We start from the raw sequence: 15,007 nt of genomic DNA, 5'->3' as shown, positions 1-15,007 counted from the left end.
AAGAAGCAAGTGACAGTATATGAAGTATTTGCATAAAAAAAATATCGTGAGAATTCATCGATGATGACTCGTCATGCATATGTGTGCGGTTGCGCGAGGGTATAGAAGCGTACGTGAGCACATTTCTATGTCAACGAAGAAGAAGAAGAAAGATGGTGAGAAGAAAGAGAAGAACAGTAACTGTACATTGAACAAGGATCGAGATACCCGTATGGTCGGTGAAGACTGCGATATGACTATACCCCTACCCCTACCTATGGACAATCCCTACAATGCACAGTCTTTAAGAAAGGCGGATGCATCGCCACAACGATTCATTACCAGTGTCAATCAGGATATGGTTCGTCGAGAGGAACGAGTTCAAGGAATATATGATAATTATTATTTTTTCGTAACGTTTACGAATTTTGCAATGAGATATATGTTTCTTACAGTTTTTTAATATTTCAGCGAATAATGAGATATCGTAGTAGCAACAGATTGCGGAGATTTGGCTGTTTTGAGTCTGGTTCATATTGGTGACGTGCAAATACGCGTAGGTATAGTATACTAGGTAACAGTGAGAGAGAGAGGGGGGTGGATAACAAATAATTAGGATATGTATTGTGTGTGTGTCTTTTTTTTCGTTTTATGCGTTGCCGAGGATTTCGTTGCCGCCGCCGCCACGAGGATGCTATCATCCCTCTTGAGGATGCTGTCATCCCTCCCCGATAAAGCTGCCAACCCTTCTCGAGGAAGCTGCCAACCTTCTCCGAGGAAGCTGCCAGCCCTCCCCGCGGAATCTGTCAACCCGTTCGAGTGTGCTGCCATCCCTCCCCGCGGAAGCTGTCAACCCTCTCGAGTATGCAGCCATCCCTCCCCGAGGAAGCTGTCAGCCCTCTCGAGTAATGCTGCCATCCCTCCCCGCGAAAGCTGTCAACCCGTTCGAGTGTGCTGCCATCCCTCCCCGCGGAAGCTGTCAACCCTCACGAGTATGCAGCCATCCCTCCCCGAGGAAGCTGTCAGCCCTCTCGAGTAATGCTGCCATCCCTCCCCGCGAAAGCTGTCAACCCTCTCGAGTATGCAGCCATCCCTCCCCGAGGAAGCTGTCAACCCTTTCGAGAAAGCTGCCAACCCTTCCCGAGGAAGCTGCCAACCTTCTCCGAGGAAGCTGCCAGCCCTCCCCGCGGAATCTGTCAACCCGTTCGAGTGTGCTGCCATCCCTCCCCGCGGAAGCTGTCAACCCTCTCGAGTATGCAGCCATCCCTCCCCGAGGAAGCTGTCAGCCCTCTCGAGTAATGCTGCCATCCCTCCCCGCGAAAGCTGTCAACCCTCTCGAGTATGCAGCCATCCCTCCCCGAGGAAGCTGTCAGCCCTTTCGAGAAAGCTGCCAACCCTTCCCGAGGAAGCTGCCAACCTTCTCCGAGGAAGCTGCCAGCCCTCCCCGCGGAATCTGTCAACCTGTTCGAGTGTGCTGCCATCCCTCCCCGCGGAAGCTGTCAACCCTCTCGAGTATGCAGCCATCCCTCCCCGAGGAAGCTGTCAGCCCTTTCGAGAATGCTGTCAGCCCTTTCAAGAATGCTGTCATCCTTCCCCGAGGATGCTGTCAACCCTCCCTGAGGATGTTGTCAATCTTCCCCGAGAATGCTGTCATCATCGTCCACGACGACGACGAAGACGACGACGATATTGTTGCCGAGGATTGTCGTCCTCGATGATGCGACACCGAGGCATGCGGCAACGCGCAGGTATTTATATACGGCGATGTTACAAGTGATGGTAACGATGTCGTTGCCATTGCTGTAAATAAGAGTATGCGTCGTTGACAACATCACTGTGCACATTTTTTTGTTATTGATAATGAATTTCTCAATGACAGTTGAAATGTACAGATGATCGTTGTCCATGTCAACGTATCGATACTTCTGGAGGTCGAATATGTGTGATAGTTGTTGATAGTGTCACAGTGTGCAATCACCGTAACACTACTGTCAATTAAGCTGCAGTGTGTCCATGGTTGAAGACTATGACGTAATGATCGTCGACGATGGCAATGATGGCTCTGACGGCTGAACAGCACATACATGTGCCAATGTTGTTCTGGTAACGTGTATTTAAGTGTTAACAGAGCAGCAATGGCATACGTATGGTGGTAATTTTACACACTCACACGCACACGTACCATGTACAATTCTTGAACTCCACATTGATAGCGACGTGGATGAGCTTACATACTCGTTGTGTAGGTTCAATCACATCGGTTATGTGTAGCTCATCTGTGTTGCGATCACTATGTGGCGTCATCGATAGAGACACTAATAATACAGTATTGTCTCGTTAGCGACTCGCTGGTCGGGACCGGCGTTGAGTCGGTATCGTGAACAGAACCCTAATTCCGAGTGTTCGTTTCTCGCTTCTTTCTGGCCGGAGGGGGGAGCGAGATGGAACACTGCGTGCGCGGCGAGCATGCGCGATGGTCGCAAGCGCTTACCGTGGGCACGAAAACCGCTTCGCAAAATCTTGACGCAGGCCCGTCACAAATCTTTTTTGCGCCCTAGGCGAACTTGTCAAATTGCGCCCTTTATTATAATACATTTATTTGAGTTTATTGATGGCCTTACTCTGAATTTTTATTCGTAGTTTAAAACAGTTGCAGTGCAATTTGTAATATTTTATTTTAAAGTATATACATATGTGTACACACTGATCTCTGCTTGTAAGCTTGACTTGTCCCTATAAGCAAAATTAGGCCACTGCCTTGGGCGGAAAGTCGACAAGAGGTGCATGATGGTATTTTCATTGCTGGTGTTGTTTAAAATATACTTTAAAATAAAATATTACAAATTGCCAAGTTCGCCTAGGGCGCAAAAAAGACTTGAACCGGGCCTGCGTCAAGATTTTGCGAAGCGGTTTTCGTGCCCACGGTAAGCGCTTGCGACCATCGCGCACGCCCGTCGCGCACGCAAAGGGCAGAGTGTCAGGCGTCCGAAAGACGGAGCGAGACAAAACATCAACGCGTCGTCGGTCTCGTACCGTCCTCGCTCGCTTTCAGTGCCTCTCGCTCGCTCGCGTTCCATCTCGCTCTAGCTTTCGCCGGGCAAGAGTGAGACAAAAGTGGTGGGGATAGCGAAGAGTCGGTATCGTGTACACAAAATCGAGTTGCTAACGAGACAATACTGTAATAAAGTGCATAATTATAATGTATCAATATCATAACCAATGTAAAATGTTGCTTAATTCGTATAAGAAGCATATGTATCATCGTCATTATTATATTTATAATGTATCAATACTAATGTTTATCATCGTTGTACGAGGGGGAGAAGGAGGAAGAGGAGGAGGAGGAATAGTTAAAAAAAATAAAAAAATCTGTGTATTCGCATAAAAAGTGTATGTTTCTTTACGCGTGTGCTGCCCTTCTTAATTAAAATGTTCTATCTTGCATTTCTCAATTTTTCGAGACAAGTTGAAATGTTTGAAGTTCCACACGTCTTTAGACTTGAGAGAGTAAAGTTATAGACCCTTAATTGTTTAGTAGGTAGAGAGGAAGAGAAGGAGTGAGAGGGAGAGGAGGAGATGGGGGGAGGGAGGGAGGGTGGGAGGGAGGGAGGGAAGGAGGGACGGACGGAGAGAGGGAGAGAGGGAGAGAAGGAGAGAGGGAGAGAGGGAGAGAGAGATCTAGAAAGAATCTGATGTATTTATTTTGTACAGGGATATCACAAAGAAAATGGTAAAACTTTAGTTTTCTCGGTTGTTTCGAAATGCTAGATAGGACATTTTAAACAAGGATGATAGTGTAGTAATTGATGAGTTATTTTTGCATGAAATATTCGTAATTGCATCATCGTTGTTGTTGTAGGAGGAGGAGGAGGAAGAGAAGGAGTGGTAGAAAAATAGACATCGTACATTTATGAAAAAGTGTTTTTTTTTTATTTATACTGATTACTTCACATATGATATAAAAAGTATTATAAAAACGTTATTATATAAACAGAATATAATATAAAAGGAGTATATGAAAACAGTATTTTATAAAAAAAAGAGTATAATATTAAAGAACGTAATATACGAAGAATAGGTAGAATCCACCAGCTGAAGAAAGTTCAACTATCTTAAGTTTTGTACTAAAATTTTGAAAGTTAAGGCCTTTGGTGCACACAGAAGAAATTATCCGATCGAGCTGAAATTTTTTACACATTTTATTGGGCCAAGTAGGCAACTTTTCCGCACTATTAGAATTTGATTATCGAAAAAAAGTTTTTTTTTCACTCCACCCTACTAGTGAGACTGAGAGAGAGGAAGTGACTCGGACGTACGATTGCTCGTCAATTTATCTTGGATAGTATCGAGGCCAAAATTCCAGAGCCTTTTGTCGCAGAAATTGTACGCACAAGTTACCGCAATTCGTCTCGTTGAAACGCTGAAAGCGATCGTGATTGTACTTGATCGCGGTCGTCGTCGTGGTTCCCCGATCGAAATAGTCGATCATTTCCGAGGGTGGTCGCAAATTCCCGAAACTGTCGAAATATTGCACGCGTGATCCGCGTTTCGAGTACGCTACCCAGTGCGTGTCTTCGCCGCGATTCTCGTCCAGATTAGCGATACCGCATTCGTTTGGTCGGACTCGCGCGGGGAGCGTATCGCGCATAAACACCCCCCGAAAGAACGGTACGTCGATGCACTTGCGCTCTAATTGCAAGTTAATCATAAGTTGTTGTTGTCGCTGATGTCGCGTTATCGTTGCATTCGTCGGCGCAAGCCTGGTTGATTGACTTTTTTTTTCCTCGGTCGTCGTCTCAGGTTCATGCCGGCGCCGCGCTTGTACGGTGCCAGATACATTCCTCGTCCTTCCATCGCCCGATTATGACGCAACGTCTCTTCCAACTATTTTCGCGCAACCTTCGCGTCCTTAACGGCTTTGGTGGTACCCGCCGCTCCACCGGCCAATGCACCGATAGCCGACAGAGCGGGTAGAAGAAGCGGGAGAAAACTACCGCGTTTTGCCACCGGTAGGACGCGATGCCGTCGCGACTGTTGTCCTCTAGACTTGCGTTTCTTTCTCGTAGTCCTTCTGCTTCCTCTTCTTCTTCTTCTCATACCCATGCCGAGTTTAGACTTAGCTTTCATCGTGGCCCACACTACAGTAGCCGCTGCTTTTTCACCGAAAGCCGCGTCGTTCGCGAACACTCGTTCTCGCGCTCGTTCGGCTAGAACGTGATCCGCCTCGCGTCGACCCTTCACGTCCCGGTGCCGCGAGTACGCGATATCGTGCTCTCGACAAGCGGCATCCAGCGGATTTATACCTTCGTCGCCGCGAGCCAATCTTTTCAGCAAACGCGTCCCCGGTTCGCAGAACTAATAACCCAGAATGTGTAGCTCTATCGGTAAACGGTTTATGATCCTGTTCACGAGACCCGATCCTGTCTTCGTTGACTTCTTCTGCTTCAAATTCAGATACACGGAGCTGCAAGGACATTCGCAAGTCAACAGTTCTTCGATAGTGATCGATTCGACGAATACTACGATTCTGAGTCGCTCGAAAGTCGCCGTGGGTATAAATAGCTATCGTGTTACAGATTTTCGACGAGGAGAGGCCATGCGATTGGCGAAACAGCTGAACGCTATTCGCGTGACCGCGAACAGAACGTTGGAGGATGTGACGTGGGAAGAGAGGCGATCGCGACGACACGATTCGTTGCTGTCGAACAGCGTGCGAGCCGTGATCTACGGCCCGTCCGGATGCGGGAAAACGAACGTGCTTCTCAGCCTGCTGGAGAGTCCGAACGGTTTGAGTTTCGAGAACGTGTACGTACTCGAAATCATTGCGACAGCCAAAGTATCGGTATCTGGAGCGAGTATTGTCGCGCGTTGACGGACTCGGATACTTTCCCTACTCGGACACCGCCGAGATCGTCCGGCTAGAGACGCTCGACCGGATTCGATTTTCGTGTTCGACGACGTGGCCTGCGACGAACAAACAGCGATCCGCGAATACTTCTTCATGGACAGGCACGCGAGCGTGGATTGCTTTTAATTGTGCCAATCGTACGCGCGAATACCGAAACACTTGATCAGAGACAATGCGAATTTGCTCGTGCTGTTCAAACAGGACGGTACGAACTTGCGTCACGTGTACAACGATCACGTGAACACGGACATGACGTTCGAGGCGTTCAACGATCTGTGCGCGAGATGTTGGAGACGTCGATACGACTTCGTGGTCATCGACAAGGACAGTTCCATGTACGATGGTAGGTACCGACGTGGATTTAACGAGTTCGTGATAGCGCGAGGACATCAGTAGGCCGCGAGTCCTTCATCGAGCAACACTGGGGATGGCTAACGGACCAGTGACGGAGACGACTAGCGGTGCCAACATGGAGACCACGCAGCAGCAACAACAACAACAACAAGGAATGAAACAGAAACGACGACGTAGACCACAGCCGCGAGACTTTGAGACGAAGAACGCGATAAATACCGCGGTGGAAGGACGTCTCCATGACTTGGAGAATTTGATAAATACCGCGGTGCAACAACGCCTCGATCATTTGAAGGATAGACTCGACGAGCTCGCGACACCGAACGCGGAAGTACACAAACGACAGGAAGCGCGAAGATGAGCGTGGATTCGCATGACGACTAGAAAGGAGAAGAAGACGACGACGACGACAACAAACCTCGCCAACAACGTACGTGTTTCGAGTGCGTTTCGCGTGCTTTCGAGAGCTATATCTAATGCTGGTCGCGGAACGTTATCGTCGTCATCATCATCGTTATGAGCACCAGTAAGGAGCGAATACATTTGGTCGACGAACTGCATGCTCCCGCGAGACGAAATTTCACGCGGCGGCGCGTCGTCACTCGAGGCTACGATGATCTGTGGCAGGCGAACTTGGTGGAAATGCGCGCGTACGGCAGCCACAACCGCGGTCATAATTACATACACACGATCATCGATAGGTTCAGAAAGTACGCGTGGGCCGTGCCCGTGAAAACGACATGCGGACGCGACATGACCGGGGCTTTCGCGACCGTGTTGCGACGGAGCGGCAGATAGGTATCAAAACGAAACCTACAAAACGACATGGGAAAGGAGTTCTACAACGCGGAGTTTCAACGGTGCGTGACGTCTCGCGGAATCAACCACTACTCGAAGTACAGCGTGATGAAAGAGTCGATCGTCGAGCGTTTCAATCGCACGCTGAAAAACCTGATGTGGAAACAATTCTCCTTGAACGCGTCCTATCGCTGGTTGGATCTGTTACCGCCGCTCATGCGCACCTACAATCATCGCAAGCATCGCACGATAAACGCGCGACCCGTCGATGTTACCTCCGCCACTCGTTTGCCGTTCATCGTGCGCGAACCGTCCGTCTCGTCAGACATCGCGCTACGACGAAGACGCGCGAAATTCCACGTCGGCGACAAAGTACGCGTGAGCAAATTCAAGACGATTTTCGAGAAGGGATACACACCGAACTGGTCAACGGAGGTGTTCCAAATCACCGCGCTACAACGAACGTTCCCAGTAACGTACATTCTACGCGATAACTGCATTCTGTCGCGAATCTGGACGTTTATCTAGTCGAGAAGATTGTTCGCCGCAAGGGGAATCGGGTGTACGTGAAATGCTTGGGATTCGACTCGTCCTAGAACTCGTGGATACAGGAAAAGTATGTTCAGTGACGCATCAGCAGTTTATTAATTAAATTAATAAATATATACATACATTTTACATTTGTATACATAGTTATTCTTTATTCGTTTCTTTGTATTTAAAAATAAAGAATAATACACATACACTGTTAGTTCTACAAAATGTTTATCATTACCCTACGATACGTCCATACATTGCATACTCGTGCGTGAAGAAAAAAAAATCATACGCGAGATTAATGAAAACGTATATACATATGCTCATCCATTGAATCACGCGCATACATATGCCCACTACATCGCGAGATATGCATACGTGAGTCACGTGGCGCCATCGCAATCGGGGATCCGATAGTGTTCCCACAGAAGGGTACTGACTTGATCGGGTAGTATGTATCGCTTATCGTCGTACGGGCTGAGCGCGGTCTTATGCTCGTTGATGGAAAGTACATCCTGTAATCGCGAACGGATATGATTCTGTCAAATCGTCGTACCCGCCGCCGCCGCGTTACACACTCGACTCGCATACATCTTAGCGCGTAATCCCACTAACTCTGTCATTATGTTGCCGTTATTTTCATCCTTCATAATACCAGGCACTTTCTTGTTTACGCGCGGCATACCATACGGATTGTCCGCTGCGTAATCGCTGGTATCGAAACGGGCAACGACGTCGCGTTTCATCGCCTCGTACGCATCATCGCACTTCAGCTGATACAAGAGGCTCTCGGTATCCGTATACAAAAGCTTGCACTGATCATATACGCATAATGAAATTCATACAAGCATACCTTAGACACATCCAACACACTCATACCCGCGTATATGGGTTTATCGAATTTAACTTTCAATTTCCGCATCTCGATAGCGACTAAATGTTCTGAAAATATTACTCGACTGTGAAAATTAGGTCTAGTAATTAACGTTTCGGCGCCGAAACGATCGTCCCCCCGCGTAATCAGTCGCACGTCCACTCGATTTCATTGCATTGTTCATAAGTTTGTATAGCGTTTTCTGAAAGTCGCTGGTAGCTCGCGTTCTCAACTCCGTGTTCAGGATAATGAAGCCGCGCAACCAATGCGATTGTTCAAATCGCAGAACACGGTGAATTCGCGACGCGCGGAGTCCGTACCGAACACACTGCTTCAGGTATCGATAATGGATCACATATCGCTCCTTATCGCGGACCATGGCGAGCAGCTTGGTTTGTTTACCGGCGGTCGCGTGCTCGCGTTCGGGGCAGAACGGAAGGTCAGCGTGCTGATCGTGAATCTCCTGTGGATACTCAAGATCCACTTCCAGCAGATAGCCCTCGGGCCCATCGTCCTCCAGCAAGGAGTTGACGTCCAAATCGGTCACCGCCGCCTCTTCCATCCATCGAAATCCACCCTGCGGCATCGCGTGGGACATTGCCCATCCGTACAGGTTGTTCACGTCGAAGTACATCAAGTACGTGGATGGTTTCGACGAGTCGTACATCGAGGTCGGAAGATACTTGTTGTTGGCGCACGCATACCTATGCGAACACTGACTCGGGCCACCGCGTATGCCACGCTCCACGAACAACAACATGTCCACGTCAGTGAGCAGTTCCAATTCGACGTGCGTGTATTTAAGCATCGCTTCACACGTGAATGCCGGTAACGTACAATAATGCGCGGGATCCAATTCGTAGCTCGCTTTAGAGTTGATGCGAAAGTTCTCGAACACGTCCGCGAGTAACAGCACGTCCGTTTTGAGATACAAGTCACTATACTCGCCTAACGTCTGCGTATTAAAACTGTTCCATACGTTCGTTGCGCGCGCGTAATCAGACTCCGAAGTTCAGTCTATTATGAAATGCTTCGCGAGGCGGCAGTCGCGTGACGTTCAATTTGTCGTACGTGGTTTCGTATTCGTATGGGAAGACCCCCTTCCTGGTCAGGAGATCGAATTGCTCGTCCGGTAGATGTTGAAACTTTCGTCGTAGAATCGTCAGTCTCTCTTTCCCGAGATTCGACGCGAGTTTCTGCAGACTCGCAGCCAAGAACTTGAAGGAATCGACGAATCGAAACTTCAACATTTTCCGCCAATCTGTGTGTTCGCCCTTGAGGTCCTCCACGTTCTTCGTAAACTAGATGTAACGTTCTTTCGTTAACGGTAGCAGTCTGATCTTGCCCTTGAACGCGTCTGCTAACTCCTTGATCACGAAGTTTGCGCGTCGTAGCCGGACAGGTTGTGGAACACCACAACGTTAATACCGCAAGTTGCACGACCCATGAGCAGCGCCCCTGTACTCTCCCGTCGAGTGACAATGATCGCGCCCTTTCACGCCATCTTCATCTCTGTTGCAGAGTCCCCTGTACACGTGACATACGGTCGCTTCGCGAAAACTCCGCCACTGTTGCTTCGTCAATGACGTCATGGGTTTCTTGATGCATAACCACGAGAACGCAACGTTCGCAAATTCGCGCAGTTCGCGCACGAACCACTCTACACAATCGGTATCGCTGCGATACGCTCGATATCTGCACAGAGCCTCGTCGACTGAACAATGTACATAGTACCCTACACTATAAGCTCTGTGACGTTGAAATGCGTACGTGCGACTATGATCCATCGGTGACTGCTCGATGTTCTCCACCAAGCACTCAAAGTCTGCGTATACGACGAACGACACTCGTTCGTTGCGCTCATAATGTTCGAATCGTAAAAATTTGTCCTCGTCGGACGGCAATGCTACGGCACACTCGTTCAATTGCAGACAAACCACGGTGTGCTGCTGTAATCGTTCTGCCGATGAGGAAAAGTTCAGGCACCTGATATGTATACGGAAAAAAAAACAATACATACGCTTTGTCGCATATCGCTGGAAATCTTTTTTTTTATTATTTGCTTACCTATCGCAAACGAACACTTGGCTATGATGGTTGCGCAATTGTCTGGAAATCAGCCGAGAGAGACTGCGAATACACGCGAAATGATACCGCTGCGCATCCTTGGAATCTTGTACCAACAACAGGTTCGCGTGTCTCCTCTCTCGCTTGTTGCCGGTCATTCGTAGAGGCAAGCAACCTTCGTCTTCGGACCATAGGTACACGTTCACGCATACATCGTTTGCCACCTTGAACTTCTGCACCTGGTCCATCGACGTGGGAAGTCTCACAGCATCAGCATGAAGCACCGTCGAGTAGTGCGGATACGATGCAATCTTATTCACGTTCGAAGTAGCCGGAAACAGAGTAGCGACGACCGACCACAAAAAACACGTGCTCTCTTTGCACTGAATGTTCACCACCGCTTTTTTCGCCACGACTACTCGTGGGAGCGGTATATTGCAGCCGGCGCGGAGTGGATTATGATTGTTAATATTTATCAGAATATTCTGCAATGCCCATAAGGTCCATCCACTCTCGCGCTACTGAAACTCCTCCATCGCTGACACTCCACCACTCACGAACATTCGAAATCATAAAAAGTACTTGATTACGCGTTGCAAAACTGTTCACGTCCATCTCGTCCCGCAACATGAATTCAGCGTTGAGAACGGTATTCACGGATACACTGTGATGCTTCGTAATGGCGTCAGTAACGCGTGAAATCACAGTTAAACGGGCACACCGAAATAATTGGCGTGCATCGACAGCTCCCACGTTGATCACCGCCCCGGTCAACAAACGTTTCTCGAACGCGGTTTCAAGTTCCTCCCACACGACATTGGGTGCCGTCACTCGAGCAGCGAGTCCGCACCCTTTGCGCGATAACCGTCCACGCACTATCGCACGCAATGATTTTGTCCGCGCGAACAGCGATACCATCCGCTGTTTCGGCCACACCGGCACGTGTTCGCCTTGCGACGATAAGACGTATTGTCTGATCATATCTGTCTTGAATATCTCCATTTTTTTAATTTTTTCTTCTTCCTTACAATCACACTTCAAAATCAGAGATTAAAGGTCTGTATACCGACATAATACGTTTACGCCAAGTAGTTAAATCCCTCGTCAGGAAATCGGATAGGTACACCAGGCCTAGTACATTTCGAATGCTCTTGCAGAAAACGACTAAATTCCTCTCCTAGGAAAGTACATACAGACATTATCTTTACAGGATACAATTCTTTGTGCACTTTCACCACGTTATTTTCAATATCACGTAATAACATCAATGGTGTACACGCTATCGCTGTGATATACTCCTCCTTCGGTATATACGCGTATCCGTACTTCTGTCTGTACGTGTCTTTGTCTCCCACAATACATGACACTTATGCATTTCCAGTGCTGCTGTTCCCACACCAAGCTCACGTATCATAAAAGGTTGTGAAGTATCATCATCATCATCATCATCATCATCATCATCATCATCATCATGAAAAATCTGCTCATCCACACACGAATACAATATCTTTGCGGATCGTTCCCGCTCATCAACTAGCTGTAGCTTTTCATGCTGAACACCCACTCGAAATGCCTTGATATTGCGAACGATTAATAATAAACGACGTTCACTGTTGCTGCTGCTGTCCAATAATGGTTTCTTTTTTTTGTCTTGAAACTCATCGATAAGATGCATGACTTCATCGTACCTGCATATCCAGTTCTTGCATTGCTCAATCGTACACAAATCCATACAACTCTGCGACAACACGTTTTATACACTTTCACAATTACATCCATTTTCTTTTCATTACATCCATGTTTCAGCATTAGAACTATGTTCGTGCCTCTCCCACCTCCTCCTCCTCAATCTCCTCAAGCTCTAACAGTTTCGAATACGCCTCCAATTTTATTACATTAAGATCTCTAACGATAACTTATACCCGACGTTTACTACTGTTGCGTACACGGTCTGAACACTGAAACACTTCGATAAGATCTAGTACATTGTCACACCTCTGCATAAAATCACTACATTCTGTAGCGGTACACAAACTCTTACAATCCTTGGTCAACGTGATATTCGCGCGTTTGAACATGTCCATTGCATCCGATATATGTAAACTCAGTTACGCACCAATTTAAATATATACGTACCTCCCTACCTAAAATCAATCACATCCTGGTCCCTAATGATAGATATAGGGTTTCGCCTTAAACCTTGCCACGCTTCTACACATAATATTCTGGCGATGCGAGATCGCGGAAGCATATGCGCATTATTCTCGGAAGTTAACCTTCGATTATAATAACTATATGTTCTGTTTTTTGGCTTGGTTTCGACTTGCATTTTCGTTTTGTGCACATAATGGAGTTAATAATAATAATAATACGTATGTTTTGTCTGGAGACAGTGAGAAAGAGCCGCATAACATACAGGGTGTCCCACTAAGGAGTGCACAGCGCGATATCTCTTAAAGTATTGTCGATAAAAATATAAAAAAATAGGGAATTGCATGGTTCGAGGGGGCCCATTTATTAGCGCGAACGAATTTTGCTTTCGATTATTATTTTAAAAGATACGATGGTCAAGTTCGGTTTTTCAAATGGAACTATTTTTTTTGAAGACCTGAGTTGATAGTGCGTTCCAAGACAAATTCAATAAGCTTTAATGTATACACTTTATTTCCACTGGTTTTTAAGATATTGCGCTTGCAAATTTACTGATTTTCACTGCAAGAAACCCCTCTGGAATGGCAAAAACCGGGGGCGGTCTTACTGGTGCCACGGGTGGCACTGCCTGTTGAAATGGATACTTACCTGCCAAAGGTCTACGCCAGAAATGGCAGGCCCAAAGGCTGGACAATTCTTTTCCGTCAGAAATGCTACTTAGGTAGGTACATCTGCGGTATCGAGAAGCGCATCGTTACTTTTATTTCGCACTTGCTTCTACGCTCGGATGGCCGGTTCTTTTGGGAGGGATGCAAGTTGGATTGATTCTGATACAATCTGCTCCCTATGGTTGAAATTTAGTCTAGCAACTTTCACTCCTCCTAACCTAACCAATCCAACTTGCATCCCTCCCAAAAGAACCGGCCATCCGAGCGTAGAAGCAAGTGCGAAATAAAAGTAACGATGCGCTTCTCGATACCGCAGATGTACCTACCTAAGTAGCATTTCTGGCGGAAAAGAATTGTCCAGCCTTTGGGCCTGCCAGTTCTGGCGTAGACCTTTGGCAGGTAAGTATCCATTTCAACAGGCAGTGCCACCCGTGGCGCCAGTAAGACCGACCCCGGTCCTTGCTATTCCAGAGGGTTTTCTTCCAGTGAAAATCAGTGATTTTGCAAGCGCAATATCTTAAAAACCAGTGCAAATAAAGTGTATACATTAAAGCTTATTGAATTTGTCTTGGGACGCACTATCAACTCAGGTCTTCAAAAAAAATAGTTCCATTTGAAAAACCGAACTTGACCATCGTATCTTTTAAAGTAATAATCGAAAACAAAACTCGTTCGCGCTAATAAATGGGCCCCCTCGAACCATGCAATTCCCTATTTTTTTTATATTTTTATCGACAATACTGTAAGAGATATCGCGCTGTCCACTCCTTAGTGGGACACCCTGTATACAGGGTGTCCCAAAAATGTCGGAGTTCCTTGAAAGGGGTGACTCAGGGGGTGATTTGAAACAACTTTTTCCTTAGCGAAAATATTGTCCGAAGCTTCGTTAACGAGATATTAACAAAAACCCCCGACCAATCAGAGCGCGCGCCTTCCGCCCGAGCTCCAGCGGTAGCGTTGGTTACGCGGTAGGCGGCTGCGCTTGTACTACGAACGTACGAACAAGCAAGTCGGCATGCATCGAAGGAAACCGCGTTACACAGTTTTTTTTTAAGCAAAATCTTAAATAATAATTGTTTGAAGCGAGAGGACAAGAAATACGCAAATTTCGTTTTCAAATAAGGCATAAACGAAAAGGTAATGTAACAAAAATGTATGACAAGTGATCGTAATTCGTTATTGAGGTAAAAATCCGTAGTTTAATTACGGCCAACATAACTAAATTTAAAAAATAATATTAGGTGTATGAATAAATTCTTTCAGACTGGATAATCAGTATAAAGCAAATTGGACAATTTATGACATAATTGGTTACGCCTCGTAGCAGACGTGAACTCGAGGTATCGGAAAACGGAAACAGGAATGGTATGCCTTTTCTTCTTTATAGCAACTCGAAGACTTTCTGTTTCTCCTCTCTTCGGACCCTTTCGAACCGAAACACGTGGTGTCTGCTGTCTATCTCGAAGCAACTGGTACATTGGCAGTAAAAGGACGGAGCACGGGCTTTTGTGAAAGTGTAAGATGGTTCGTTCGTTGCACTTCTGCAAAGCACGTGTGTTTCGAAAATGTGCTGGCTTCTTTTTACCTAAAGCCTCTTGTCCTGGTGGGAGTTAACTCATAATGGAACGAAAGAAACTACTTGGGGTAGAGGAAGTTGCTTGAAAAAATCCT

The 15,007-nt window shown here is 46.9% G+C and overlaps 1 protein-coding gene and 1 pseudogene across 6 annotated transcripts in view; both read right to left on the bottom strand.

The window, feature by feature from the left end:
• The window catches only part of LOC143372209 (uncharacterized), a 568,382-nt gene that overhangs the window by 493,324 nt on the left and 60,051 nt on the right, over positions 1 to 15,007 (bottom strand). The gene's annotated exons all lie outside the window — the stretch shown is intronic.
• Positions 7,960 to 8,627, bottom strand: LOC143372423 (uncharacterized; annotated as a pseudogene).

This window comes from Andrena cerasifolii, chromosome 8 (genome assembly GCF_050908995.1).
Source record: "Andrena cerasifolii isolate SP2316 chromosome 8, iyAndCera1_principal, whole genome shotgun sequence".
NCBI lineage: Eukaryota > Metazoa > Arthropoda > Insecta > Hymenoptera > Andrenidae > Andrena > Andrena cerasifolii.
The sequence above is the reverse complement of the archived record's forward strand: the minus strand, read 5'-3'. Positions and strand labels throughout refer to the sequence as shown.